At 38.9% G+C, this 15,511-nt stretch overlaps 1 pseudogene; it reads right to left on the minus strand.

Moving 5' to 3' along the window:
* Positions 1-648: 648 nt before the first annotated feature.
* The window catches only part of LOC133754181 (DNA-directed DNA/RNA polymerase mu-like), a 76,484-nt pseudogene continuing 61,621 nt past the window's right edge, over positions 649-15,511 (minus strand).

Genomic DNA, 15,511 nt, shown 5'->3' on the forward strand with positions numbered 1-15,511 from the left:
AGTTTCTTTGGGAATTTAACAGCTGCAGCAAAACTATGCTTTTATGACTTTAGAAACCGGCCATACATGTTGCCAATTGTGATTTTAGAAACAGAAATCAGTGCATGTTTGTGTTATTTCAATTTTGATTATTTTTATAGGAACAACCAAGGAAAAACTACAGTTTTATGTTATAGATCATGTAAAACATAATAAACATAGATATTTAGGAATATAGAATAAATTTTAAAACTCTTCAAGGAACCTTCAAAACAGTATTTTAAATATGACTTATTTGTATTCAGCCACTTTTTCCAAAAATGTTTGTCTCTTTTTTGTATTTTGATGATACTCTGATTTATAAATAATTGTTAATATTTCTGACTAGTTTTTGTGCTCTGCAATTGTACAGACTGCATTTCTGAGAGAAGATCTGTCTTGTACAGTATCCTATGGAATAAAGGGAATGGGTTTTATTTAATTATCATTTTATTGAGCACAACTATTATGATTGCAATATTGATAATATATTATGGAGGAAAATAAAAGCAAAAACCTGCTAGCATATATATGTATTTTATATATGGAAAGGAAAATTTTTGTTTGGCTTTTATAGTACTTTCTGATTTTAAATCTATTTTCTTTTCTTTCTTCTTTTTTTTTTTTTTTTTAGCCCTCTTGGTACCAGCGGTCAGCAGTCCTCACCCCCACCCCAAAGATCTGGGTGAAGAGCTTCATGGTCCGGAACCTCTCTGAGCTCTGCACCAGCTCCACCTACTCACACACCCTGTGCTCCAGCAGCTCCTGGACCACCCTGGAAGAATATTCTTGGAAGTGGGGCAGCCCCTGCAGCTGGCTCGGCGCTGTGAAAGGGCAGGGCAGGGCAAGGCCTGGAGCACCGAGGCCGCTCTGCGGAAAGACAGGAGGCGGCCCTCGCTGCCTTCCAAGCCGGCTGCTTCCACCAGCATCTCCAGAGCCTCTGAGAGAGAGGTGTTGTGGTGAGGGAGGGGCGTGGGCCACTGGCAGGCATAGATGGGCACCCGCCCCAGCCTTGGGGGCTCTTCCTCGGGCTCAGCCACCTCCAGGAAGTGCCTGGGCTCCAAGGGGACGGGCTGCCCTGCGGCCATGCTCTCTGTGAACCAACCGATGTCCATCAGAGCCGGCCGGGGCAGCCTGGGGCCACAGCCGCTGCCCTGCACTCCCGCCAGCCCTTCGCCTCCTCGGCTGAAGCCTGTTCCATCACCATGTGGGTCACCTCCAAGCTGCAGGCATCCAGGACCCGGAAACCTTTCGACAGCTCCAGGCGTGTGAGGAAGGCTCAGCGACTGCGACCCATGCGCGGCTCGACCAGATAAATGAGGACATCGGGGAAACCCATGGAGGCCGGTGTGGAGGCAGCGGCCGTACTTCCGGGTTACGCGCCCCGCGCTTGGCGCCGCTTTGGGGAGCATCAAGGCCACGAGAGAAGCCTGGAGGAAGCCAGAAGGAAGCCGGGCGGAAGAAGGGGCACGCACCTCTATTTTCTTTGTGATCTAGAAAACAAAGTGCATGATCTAATTACTGAATAAAAAAGAAAAGGGATTTTTACCAAAGTCTCAATGCAGAAATGAATAAGCTGGCCAGCGCCGAGGCTCAACAGGCTAATCCTCCACCTAGCGGCGCCAGCACACCAGGTTCTAGTCCCAGTTGGGGAGCCAGATTCTATCCCTGTTGTTCCTCTTCCAGGCCAGCTCTCTGCTGTGGCCAGGGAGTGCAGTGGAGAATGGCCCAAGTCCTTGGGCCGTGCACCCCATGGGAGACCAGGAGAAGCACCTGGTTCATAGCTTCGGATCAGTGCGATGAGCAGGCTGTGGCGGCCATTGGAGGGTGAACCAACAGCAAAGGAAGACCTTTCTTTCTGTCTCTCTCTCTCACTGTCCACTCTGCCTGTCAAAATAAAAAAAAAAAAGAAAAGAAAAGAAAAGAAAGAAATGAATAAGCTTAGTATGGTAACAGAGGGTATAAATTATAGTAAGAATATATTGGCTTCTCAAATGTTGCAATTTCAGTCCGGAAAATAGTTTGATTCAAAATCTGAAGTACATTGAAGTACATTATAAAGCTGGAAACAGAATGTTTTGGCAGCTCCTCCGTTCTACTCTTTCACATGTCAGAAAAATAAGTTAAGTTTTGATCTGGAATACCATTAAATTTCGAGAAAATTTCTAATATGAGACATCAAGATAAGAAAAATCGGTTAGGGAAAATGTTTAAAAAATTGTCCAGCAAGAGAGGTAGGAGGTAGAAAAGAGACATTTCATTGCAAAATGTGATATTGAAGACCTACAAATTAGATAAATGTAGTTTGAAAATGCTTCCTGTCATCATTTAGAAAACAGCAAGCCTATTGAGAATAAACACAAATGACAGGAAATTTCTTGGAAAACATTAAAGATGAAATGAAGCAGATGAATTAAGATTTGTTTAAATATTTTCTCAAGTGCTTTATAGGTTTCCGTGAAGAAATGGAGTTTAAATGTTTTTTAGGGCAATTTTGGATGTTGCCATTCTGGGTAAAAAGATACTACATTTTCTTGCCCAAAATACACCTTTTTGAAAGACCAACCTGCTTTGATAATTCATTAGAAATTCATTAGAGTTCTCTCAAAGAATAGAAAATACACTAGAGTTTCATAATGCAATATTTAATCATAATGGTAGAAATAATTTTATAACTAACTTCTATTCAGATAAATGACTATCAAAATGTATGCTAGAATATCATTTTATATACTAAAATATGTACACATAAGGAGGTATTCACAAAAATTGCAATTCAAGGCCGGCGCCGCGGCTCAACAGGCTAATCCTCCGCCTTGCGGCGCCGGCACACCGGGTTCTAGTCCCGGTCAGGGCACCGATCCTGTCCCGGTTGCCCCTCTAACAGGCCAGCTCTCTGCTGTGGCCAGGGAGTGCAGTGGAGGATGGCCGAAGTCCTTGGGCCCTGCACCCCATGGGAGACCAGGAGAAGCACCTGGCTCCTGCCATCGGATCAGCGCGGTGCGCCGGCCGCAGCGCGCTACCGCGGCGGCCATTGGAGGGTGAACCAACGGCAAAAGGAAGACCTTTCTCTCTGTCTCTCTCTCTCTCACTGTCCACTCTGCCTGTCAAAAAAAAAAAAATTGCAATTCAAATATGAAATTAATAAATTAGTAATTTTTATACATTGTAATATAAATTCTTGTATTTTGAGTTATTCTTAAAGATTGATGTTTTATGACTATAAAGGCACACAGTATTTCTGCTTTATTTTTATTGAGACATTATATAAGACACTGACATTTCTTAAGTTTATTTGGGGAGAACATTAAATTCAGCTAAGATTTTCATTAAAAATTTTAATAATTTTTTTAAAAATGAGGTCACATTTAATAACCACATCAGACCTGCATATGAGCTTAACAAATGAATAATTACAAAGTAACAAAGAAGAGCATATCTTGTTTCCCATTATAATTCCCAGTATTTTCCCCTGTCATAACTATAATTCACTTCTTCAGTCCCCTCTGCTCACTCTGCTGTGGCATGACACGACTCTGTCTTCATGAGACTGAGCTGGCTCATTCTCATTTCTAGCATAGCTCATCCTGTCAGCTATGTCATCCCACTACAAGATGGAAACTGGCATGAGAGGGATGGTGGCCTAAACTAATATCTAAAGACAGATCAGAACCCATGGCCTCCTGAGCCCACAACCTCTGTAAGTACTGCTGAGCATGAGAATATCTTATTGTTAAAACTGTCTCTTGGCCGGCGCCGCGGCTCACTAGGCTAATCCTCCGCCTTGCGGCACTGGCACACCGGGTTCTAGTCCCGGTTGGGGTGCCGGATTCTATCCCAGTTGCCCCTCTTCCAGGCCAACTCTCTGCTATGGCCCGGGAAGGCAGTGGAGGATGGCCCAAGTGCTTGGGCCCTGCACCCGCATGGGAGACCAGGAGAAGCACCTGGCTCCTGGCTTCAGAACAGCGCGATGTGCTGGCCACAGTGGCCATTGGAGGGTGAACCAACGGCAAAAAGGAAGACCTTTCTCTCTCTCTCTCTCTCTCTCTCTCTCTCTCTCTCTCTCTCTCTCTCTCTCTCTCACTCTCCACTCTGCCTGTCAAAAAAAAAAAAAAAAAAAACTGTCTCTGACCAAGTTAGCTGAATGGGGACTTTCACTTGAAATATGGATGCCTGGACACCAGAGTTCTAAGTTATATTATGTTCTATCACTAAGGAAATGATGTCACCTTACTCTCTTACTTAAATCCTCTCCTCTAATAGGAAAACTCCAAATCATCCTCCTTTGATTTCCCAGGCACATTAGCAGGGAGGTGGATTGGAAATGGAGCGGCTAGGACTTGAATTGGTGCCCTTAATGGATGCTGGCACTGAAGATCAGGGCTTTAACCCACTGTGCAACAGCACTGGCCCCTAGTGGTTACTTTTGACTTTTCTATTTTTCATGTTTTCATCAAAATGGTTATGTTACTTTACACAAAAGCAAAATATTAAAAAAATAACATTCTAGCAGTATCTATATTATAGATAAGCATGCAGCTAAAATTTCTTTTTAAATTATGTATAAAATGCAAAGCCTAAACCACATCCACATGAATATTTCATTCATAAATTAATTTAATTTAAGATTGTAAACTATAGTCTGAATACCTCTGTTCTTTCTCATGCTAACAGTCCCTACTTAATAATTGACTCATATGGACTCACTTAATTTACTCTACAGTTGGATTTATTTTAATTGCAGTATTGTGGGGATGTAGCAAGTTAATATGCAGGTAGCAAGTAGGCAATCGCTTTGGAAATCTTCAAAGTGTACTCTGATAAAATGAAGGCCCATTAACCATATGAACAAAATATTATTGGCTAAGAATCTGGTCTTCAATATCAGATATACCTATATTCAAATTCTAGTTTTCTTAATAACATCTTGAGTGCTTCCAAGCAATATAATGACACTTTGTAATCTTTATCATCTTCAGCAGAAATTGCGATAATGGAAACATATAGTGCTAGTGAAAATTCAATGAGATAAGTAATATTTGCCAGTCACAGTGCCTGAAACAAATTCATAACTCATTCATTGAAGATTTTCATGTGCAATCCATTTGAGATTACTTCTGAACTTAATACAGCAGAATGGGAGGTCCAAGATGGCTAAATAGAGATAAGATGTGCTGATTTTGACCACAGCAAGATAACAGGAAGAAGGTGAAGTAACTGCATTTCCAGGAGAGAGTTTAACAGAAGTTTGCAGTGGAAATCCTGTGGAAAGTAGGAAGACTCTGTGGAGCAGGGGCAGTACGAATACATAGCAGTGGGTGGGGATACCATGTGGGACTCCCACAGCTGGATCTGGAGGAGACACCATCTTCTTGGAGCTAGGTGAGCTCTATCTGTGACATCCTGTGTCGCCTGTGATATTACCTGAGGGAGAACCATGTGGACAGCTTTGACTTTGAGTCAAGCCTGGTAGGACAGTAAGGGACAGTTTTCCCACCTTACCCTGTGACAGAAGAACACACTGATTTCTCTCTATTCCCCCACAAAGGTGCCTGGTGACTAGCAGGAAGAAAGTGCCATCTTAATAAGGCAAGTAAAGGCTTCTGCAGCTCACATGTGCATGACTAGGGTTATTTATCTATTTATTTATTTTTGTTTAAGGAATACAACTTCATGAATTTAATATATAAGGAGTTGGGAATATGATGCTTCTTATCCCCATCCCTCCCTCCCATCCAAACTCCTGCCTTTCTTCATACTCCCTTTTTTACCCATAATTATATATATATATATATTTATAATTATACATATATATAATTGTAATTATATATATATGTATATATATATATATATAACTTTTATTTAATGAATATAAATCTCCAAAGTACAGCTTATGGACTACAATGCCCCCCCATAACTTCCCTCCCACCCACAACCCTCCCCTTTCCCACTCCCTCTCCCCTTTCATTCACATCAAGATTCATTTTCAATTCTCTTTATATAAAGAAGATCAGTTTAGTGTATATTAAGTAAAGATTTCAACAGTTTGCACCCACATAGAAACACAACATGAAAAATACTGTTTAAGTACTAGTTATAGCATTAAATCACAATGTACAGCACATTAGGGCAGAGATCCTACATGAGAAGTAAGTGCACAGTGTTTATGGCATCAGTAATCCCCCTAGGCTGTGATCACAAGTTGCCAAGGCTATGGAAGCCTTTTGAGTTCACCAACTCTGATCATATTTAGACAAGGTCATAGTCAAAGTGGAAGTTCTCTCCTCCCTTCAGAGAAAGGTACCTCCTTCTTTGATGACCTGTTCTTCCCACTGGGATCTCACTCATAGAGATCTTTCATGTAGGTCATTTTTTTTGCCAGAGTGTCTTGGCTTTCCATGCCTGAAATACTCTCATGGGCTTTTCATCTGGATCCACATGCCTTAAGGGCTGATTCTGAGGCCAGAGTGCTGTTTAGGACATCTGCTATTCTATGAGCCTTCTGTGTATCTTGCTTCCCATGTTGGATAGTTCTCTCCCTTTTTTATTCTATCCATTAGTATTTGCAGCTACTAGTCTTGTTTATGTTATCCCTTTGTCCTATCAATAGTTCTATCATTATGATCAATTGTGAACAGAAATTGATCACTTGGACTAGTGAGATGGCATTGGTACATGCCACCTTGATGGCATTGAATTGGAATCCCCTGGTATGTTTCTAATTCTACCGTTTGTGGTAAGTCAGCTTGAGCATGTCCCAAATTGCACATCTCTTCCCTCTCTTATTCCCACTCTTATATTTAACAGCAATCACTTTTCAGTTAAGTTTCAACACTTAATAATAACTGTGTATTGATTACAGTATTCAACCAAAAGTATTAAGTAGAACAAACAAAAAAATACTAAGAGAGGATAACATATTAAGTTGTTCATCAACAGTCAGGGCAAGGGCTGATCAAGTCACCGTTTCTCATAGTGTTCATTTCACTTTAACAGGTTTCCTTTTGTGCTCGGTTAGTTGTTACTGATCAGGGAGAACAAATGATATTTGTCCCTTTGAGATGGGCTTATTTCACTCAGCATAATGTTTTCCAAATTCCTAACAGGGATCCATAATTCTTTTAATTATTTATTTATTTATTTGAAAGTCAGAGTTATACAGAGAGAGAAGGAAAGGTAGAGAGAGAGAGAGAGGTCTTCATCCTCAGGTTCACTCTCCAATTGACAACAACCTGAGCTGCACCAGTCATTTCACACTTAGCCCCTGGAAACCTGCAATATATTCTGGGCTTATGATTGACATTCTTAGATTCCACAAATAAGTGGCATTTATTTTTTCTGTGTTATGTTAAACAGCATAAGGTCCACATTCATACTTTGGAATTCATGTTGTGACACAACATCAGAATTTCTTTTTTAACATTGAATTTGATTCCACCTTGTGTACGTGTCTTATTCTCTTTTCATCTGTTGACACATGATGTGGTTATTTCTATATCTTGTACTTGTGAATAATGCTTACATGAACATGCATGTGCAGGTATATCCTAAAGATAGGGATTTTATTTCTTTTCTATACACATCCATTAGTGGGACAGCTTTGTCCTTCATTACATTTTTAGAGGCACCTCCGTCATGTTTTCCATAGTGGATGTATCAATTTACGTTCCTACAATTCATGTGTTCCCTTTTCTCTTGCTCAAAACTTATCTTTTTTTTTTTACTTTTTGATAATATCCATTTTTACATATGTGAGGTGATAACCACTGTAGTCTTGTTGAGCAATGCTGAGTGCTACCTTTTTCAAAGATGTATCTGTTTATTTGAAAACCAGAGTTATACAGAGAGAGAAGGAGAGGCAGAGAGAGAGAGAGAGAGAGAGAGAGAGACAGAGACAGAGACAGAGAGATACTTTCCATTTTTCCATCTGCTGGTTCACTCTCCAGATGGCCACAACAGCCAGAGCTGCGCTGATCTGAAGCAAGGAACAAGGAGCTTTTTCCAGGTCTCCCACATGGGTGCAGGAGACCAAGAACTTGGGCCACCCTTTACTGCTCTCCAAAGCCATAGTTGACAGCTGGATTGGAAAGTAGAGCAGCTAAGATTTGAACCAGCACCCATATGAGATGCTGCCACAAAAGTTGCAACTTTACTTGCTACAACAGATCACTGATCCTTCCATTCTTATTTTTTACAGAAATCAATTTTCAATTAATATTTATACTCATAAGATTCAACATACACCAAGTGGAGTGTTCACTGACTAGTATGAAGAAAGAAAGGAGTAAAGAACAAAAACAAACAAGAAAAGCAGTATTCCCCAATAATCAAGGCATGGGCTGTTCAACATCTCATGCCTCAAAGTGTCAATTTCACTCCTATAGATTACATTTTAAGTACTCTGTTAGTTACCATAGATCAGAAAGACCATATGGTATTTGTCGTTTTGTGACTGGCTTATTTCATTAATATAATGCTTTCCAGTTGAATCCATTGTTGCAAATGACAAGATTTTATTGTTTTTTTTTAACACTGTGTAGTATATGTGTATATACTACACATGTATATCTGTCATTATTTCTTTATCCATCCTTGAGGTGATGGAAATCTGAATTGATTCCATATATTAGATATTTTACATTTAGCTGAAGTGGACATAAGTGTACAGATAATTCTTTCATATGATGATTTCATTTCCTTTGGAGAAATTCCCAGGAGTGGGTTGGCTAGGTGATGTGGTAGGTCTATATTCAGCTTTCTGAGCTATCTCCATACTGTTTTCCAAAGTTGCTGTACAAGTTTGTATTCCCATCAACAATAGATTAAAGAACTCTTCTCCCCCCATTCTTACCAGCATTTGTTGTTCCTTAATTTCTATATGATAGTCATTCTTTTTTATTTTTATTTTTATTTATTTGACGGGTAGAGTTATAGACAGAGAGACAGAGATAAACATCTTCCTTCCATTGGTTCACTCACCAAATGGCTGCTATGCCCAGGAGCCAGGTGCTCCCTCATGGTCTCCCATGTGGGTGCAGAGCCCAAGCACTTGGGCCATCCTCCACTACCTTCCTGGGTACAGCAGAGAGCTGGACTGGAAGAGGAGCTAGTGGGACTAGAACCCGGTGCCCATATGGGATGCTGGCATCACAGGCGGAGGATTAGCCAAGTGAGCCACAGTACCGGCCCCTAAATGATAGTCATTCTAACAAGAGTGAGGTGAAACTATGTTTGGTTTTGATTTGCATTTCCCCAATGGCTAGCAATCCTGAACATTTTTTCATGTGTCTATCTGCCATTTGAATTTCCTCTCTTGAAACAAAAAAATTCTTTAGTTCCTTTACCCATTTCTTAATTGGATTGTTTGTTTCCTTGTTGAGTTTCTTGAGCTCTTTATAGATTCTGGAAGTTAATCCTTTGTCAGTTGTTTTGTTTGCAAATATTTCCTCCCATGCTGTTGGTCACCTCTTCTCTTTGTTGAGGGTTTCATTTGCAGTGCAGAAACTTCTCAGTTTGACGTAACTCAATTGTTAATCTTGGCTCTGATTGCCTGTGCTTCTGTGGGGCTTTTCGAAGAAGCATTTCCCTATGCCAACACCTTGTGGCATTACCCAATATTCCCTAGTTTTTTGATGGTATTACTTTGTAGATTTAGGTCTCTGATCCATTTTGAGTGGATTTTTGTGTAAGGTGTGAGGCAGTGGACTTGTTTCATACTTCTGCATATGGGAATCCAGGTTTCCCAGCACCATTTGTTGAAGAGACTGTCTTGGATCTGGGAGTTGTTTTTTGATTCTTTGTCAAGGATAAATTGGTTGTAGATATGTGGATTTATTTCGGGGGTTTCTGTTCTGCTCTGTTGTTCTACATGTCTGTTTGTGCCATTACCAGGCTGTTTTGATTATACCTGCCCTGTATTATGTCTTGAGGTCTGGTGTTGTGATATCTTCCACTTCATTTTTTGTTGTATAAAATTGATTTAGCTATTTGGGGTCTCTTGTATTACTATATCAATTTATGATCATTTTTTCTAGATCTGAGGAGAATGTTATTGGAAATTTTGTTGGGATCACATTGAATCTATAAACTTCTTTCAGTAGTTTGGACATCTTGAAGATGTTGATGCTTCCAATCTATGAACATGGAAGATATTTCCACTTTTTATGTCTTCTTCTTTTTTTTTTAGTTTTGTAATTTTTATCACAGAGGTCATTGGGATCCTTGGTTAAATTTATTCCAAGGTGCTTGATTGCTTTTTTAGCTATCATGAATGGGACTGATCTTAGAAGTTCTTTCTCATCTATGGCATTGTCTGTGTATACAAAGGCTCTTCATTTTTTTGGTCTGTTGATTTTATATCCTGCTACATTATCAAACTTGCTTATTCATGGGGTCTTTTGGGTTCATTATATATATATATACATATATACATATATATACATATACATATATACATTTATACACATATATATACATATATATACATATGTATATATATGTATATATGTATACATATGTATATATGTGTACACATATATATATACATATATATATACATATATATATACATATATATAATTATGCCATCAGCAAATAGAGATAGTTTTAATTCTTCCTTCCCGATTTGTATCCCTTTGACTTCTTTTACCTCCCTGATGGCTCTGGTTAAAACTTTCAGGACTATATTAAATAGAAAGGATGAGAATGGGCATCTTTGGTTGTGAATGTTAATGGGAATGCTTCCAATTATTTCCCATTCAGTAAAAAGTTGGCTGTTGGTTTGTCTTAGATTGCTTAGATTATATTGAGGAATACTCCTTTTATACCCAATGTGCTTAAAGTTTTCATCACAAAAGGGTGTTAGATTTTGTCACATGCTTTCTATGCATCTACTGAGATAATCATATGGTTTTTGGTCCTCTGCTTGTTAATGTGGTTAATCACATTTATTGATTTTCAGATGTTAATCATCTCTGCATAGAGTAAATCCCACTTGGTCTTGGTGAAGGATATTTCTGATGTGTTGTTGGATTTGATCAGGTAGTATTTTGCTGAGTATTTTTGTGTCTACATTCATCAAGGATATTAGTCTATAGTTCTCTTTCTCTGTCTTATCTTTTTCTGGCTTAGGAATTAAGTTGATGCAGGCTTCATAGAAGGATTTTGGGAGGATTACCTTCCTTTCAATTGCTTTGAATAGCTTGATAAGAATGGGAGTTGGTTCTCCTTTAAATGTTTGGTAGAATTCTGCCTTGAAGCCTTCAGGACCTGGGCTTCTCTTTGTTGGAATGGCCTTTATTACTGATTTGATCTCTGTTTTGATAAATAGTCTGTTCAGATGATTTATGTCTTCATGGCTCAATTTAGGTAGGTTGTATGTGCCAGGAATATATCCATTTCTCCTAGGTTTCCTATTCTATTAGCATACAGCTCTTTGTAGTATTTCCTGATGCATCTTTTTATTTGTATTGTTATTTATTTTTTCATCTCTGATTTTATTGATTTGCATCTTCTTCATTTTTATTTTTTGTTAGCTGTGCCAATGATGTGTCAACTTTATTTTTTCAAAAAAAATCTCTTCATTTCATTTATATTTTGTATGGTATTTTGGTTTCAATTTTATTTCTTCCTTCATTTTAATTATTTCCTTCCTCCTTCTAATTTGAGGTTTGGCTTGTTGTTTTTCTTTTTTCTAGGTCCTTGAGATGCATTGACATCTCGTCTATTTTGTTACTTTCCCATTTCTTGATGTAGGCACATATCACTCTAAAGCTCCCTCTCAACACTATTTCTGTTGTATTTCATACATTTTGACATGAGGTATTGTCATCTTGAATAATTGCAGAAATTTTTCTTAAATTTCTCTTTTTATTTCTTTTATAACCCACTGTTCATTTAGGAGCATTTTAATCATTTTTCATTTGTTTGCATATGTTCTTGACATTCTTGAGTTGTTTTTTTCAAGATCAATCCATTGTGATCAGTGAAGGTTCATGGTATGATTTTGATTTATTTGAATTTGCTGAGACTTGTTTTATGGCCTAGTATATGGTCTATCCTAAAGAAAGTTCTGTGCACTGCTGAGAAGACTGTATATTCTGCAACTCTAGGGTGAAAAGCTCTATAGTTATCAGTTAGGTTCATTTGATCTATGTTGTTAATTAGCTCTGTTGTTTCTTTGTTAATTTTTGTTCTAGTTGATCTACCTGTTGATGAAAGTGGGATGCTGAAGTGCCTGTTACAATTGTATTGCAGTCTATATTTTCCTTTAAATCAATTAGTAGATTTTTTTTTAAATAGCCAGGCACCCTGTAATAGGGTGTATATACATTAATTATAATCACATTTTCCTGTTGTATTGATGCCTTAATCATTGCATAGTACACTTCTTTGTCTCTTTTAATAGTTTTTGTGTTAAAGTCTATTTTGTCTGATATTAGGATGGCTTCACCTGCCTTTTTTTCTGTTCACATGGAATATCTTTTTTCCATCTATTCAATTTCAGTCTATGTGTATCTTTCTGAGTTGTGTTTCTTTTAAGCAGCAAATAGATGGGTCTTGTTTTTAATTTATTTAGTCAGTATCTTTTTTTTTTGGACAGGCAGAGTTGACAGAGAGAGAGAGAGAGAGGGAGAGAGAGAGAGAGAGAGACAGAGAGAAAGGTCTTCCTTTACCATTGGTTCACCCTCCAATGGCTGCTGCTGCCAGCGTGCTACAGCCAGCACATCATGCTGATCCAAAGGCAGGGAGCCAGGTGCTTCTCCCCGTCTCCCATGTGGGTATAGGGCCTAAGGACTTGGGCCATCCTCCACTGCACTCCTGTGCCACAGCAGAGAGCTGGGTCAGTCAGTATCTTTTAACTGAAGAGTTGAGATCATTTACATTCAATGTAACTATTTTTTAAAAGGTTCATTTTATTTATTTGGAAGACAGAGTTACAGAGAGAGGTAGATATATAGAAAAAGACAGAGAGAGGTCTTCCATCTGCTGGTTCACCCACTACATCTCTGAGCAATCTTTGTGTCTGGATTAAGAAACTGAGAACTCCCTGTGTGCTTGGGGTGTGTCATTGAAGATGGATCTCTGCTCACACTGAGGACTGCACACATCCTTTGTGTGGTTCATATACATGCATGGAAGAGGTTTGTAACAACTGTGGTTTCATCTTGGTCATCAATCACATAAGCAGAGTGAAGGTGAGGCTATCATACCAGCTGAGGAGATCATGCCACCTCCTGCTGATGGCAGAAGAATTCTATCAAACCCAACTTGCATTCTCACCCCATGTTCAAGCACTGATCACTGATCACCCAGCTCCCATGCAGCACATGCCTCTGTATATCCACTGAATAAGCAGATACTCTACAGACACAGATGCATATTTCAATTACAGATGCCACCAGAGGGAAAAAAAGTGCTCCCACAAATGCCTAAAAATAAACATAGAAATACAAGATATGTCAGCAAATAAAGCAATATGACCCTAAGATTCATTGCTAGAACCTGAAGATGAAGGAAATGATGAAATACATGAAAAGAAATAAAAAGAATGATTATAAGATTATTCAAAATCATAGAAAAGCAAATATATGACATAAAGACATCCATGCATGATATGGTGAAAATTTTTTCTGGGAGACAGAGATATAAAAGAGAAATCAAATTGAAATTTCAGAAATGAATAATTCAATAGATGCAATAAAAATGCATAGATATCATTAACAGTAGACTTGTTGAGACAGAACACGCAATAAGGAATATCTGAGCTAGAAGACAAATATTTGGAAGTATCTCAGACCAAGAGAAAAACGAAGAAAAAATAGAAAAACTGAAAATAGTGTTCACAATTTAGGTGATACTATCAATTGACCTAACGTATGCGCCTTAGGAGTTTCTGAAGATGTGGAAAGAGAATAGATTTCTAAGGTCTATTTAATTAATAACAGAAATCTTTCTTAATTTGCACAAAGCTAGGGACACAAAAATACGGAAAGCACATAGAAATCTGAATAGACAAAAATCAGAAAAGATTTTAACGATGACAAATCATAGTGAAATGTTTAAAAGTAAAATCTTGGGGCCAGCACTGGGGTCACTTGGTTAATCCTCTGCCTGTGTTGCCGGCATCCCATATGGGTGCTGGGTTCTAGTCCCAGTTGCTCCTCTTCCAGTCCAGCTCTCTGCTGTGGCCCAGGAAGGCAGTGGAGCATGGCCCAAGTGCTTGAGACTCTGTACTCACATGGGAGACCAGGTGGAAGCACCTGGTTCCTGGCTTCGGTTCAGCGCACTGCTGGCCTTGGCAGCCATTTGGGGGGTGAACCAACAGGAGGAAGACCTTTCTCTCTGTCTCTTTCTAACAGTCTTACTCTATCTGTCAAATAAATTAAGAAAAAAGAAAAAGAAAAAAATTAGTAAAACCTAAAGATTCTAAATTATGTGTGAGAAAAATGCCACATTACCTTCAATGTTATCCAATTCCACTGAGGCTAATTTCTCATCAAAAACTCTACAACCTATGACTGAATGGAAAGATATAGCCTAAGTCCTAAAAGAAAAAAAAACTGTCAGCCTAGCATAATATACTCAGAAAACCTCTAATTTATAAATGAAGATGAAATAGATGTCACAAAGTAAAATGAAATTGAAAGAATCTGCCACCACTCCTCCAGGATTACAAATGATATTTACAGGTATGCTACACACAGAAACAGAGAAAGATAATCATCATTATGAAATAACTCAGAATTGTCCTAGAAAAAGTAAAAAGTAATTCCAAAGCAAACAATAAGAAAATTTATGGAAAATGCCAGGTCAAGTCATTATGTATAAACAAAAGCCTAAATTTAAATGGTCTAAATATTCCAATTAAAAGATGCAGACTGGATGAGTGGACAAAAAAGCAAAACTCATCTATTTTCTGCATAAAAAAAAAACTTCATCAACAAAGATACAAACAAATTGAAGAACAAGGACTGAAAATATATTCCATTCTGATGGGAAGCAAAAACAAGCAAGAGTGACCATCCTAATATCAGACAAAATAGACATTCTATTCGAAAAGACAAATGAGAACATTATGTAATGATACCAGCATTCCATATGCACACCAGTTGAAGTCCCTCCGGCTCCACTTCTGATCCAGCTCCCTGCTAATGCACCTGGGAAGGCAGCAGAAGATGGCCCAAGTGCTTGGGCTCCTGCACCCCTATGAGAGATCCAGATGAAGCTTCTGGCTTCAGCTTGGCCCAGCCCCAGTTGTAGTGGCCATCTGGGGGAGTGAATCAGAGAATGAAAACTCTCTCTGTCTCTGTCACTCTGCCTTTAAAATAATGATAAAAAAGGAATTTAATTAACACATGGCCCTCAAGTTTTCCTTGGTCAGGGCCCTGCTGCTCACACTACCACAGTTGGGTCACTGGAGAACACAGACGAGTTTGGTTCAGGGTTCTGGGGTTGAGAGAGCCAAGATCTAGAGACTGCCCAGGTGGGGGTC

The sequence above is a fragment of the Lepus europaeus genome, chromosome Y (assembly GCF_033115175.1).
Source record: "Lepus europaeus isolate LE1 chromosome Y, mLepTim1.pri, whole genome shotgun sequence".
NCBI classification, from domain to species: domain Eukaryota; kingdom Metazoa; phylum Chordata; class Mammalia; order Lagomorpha; family Leporidae; genus Lepus; species Lepus europaeus.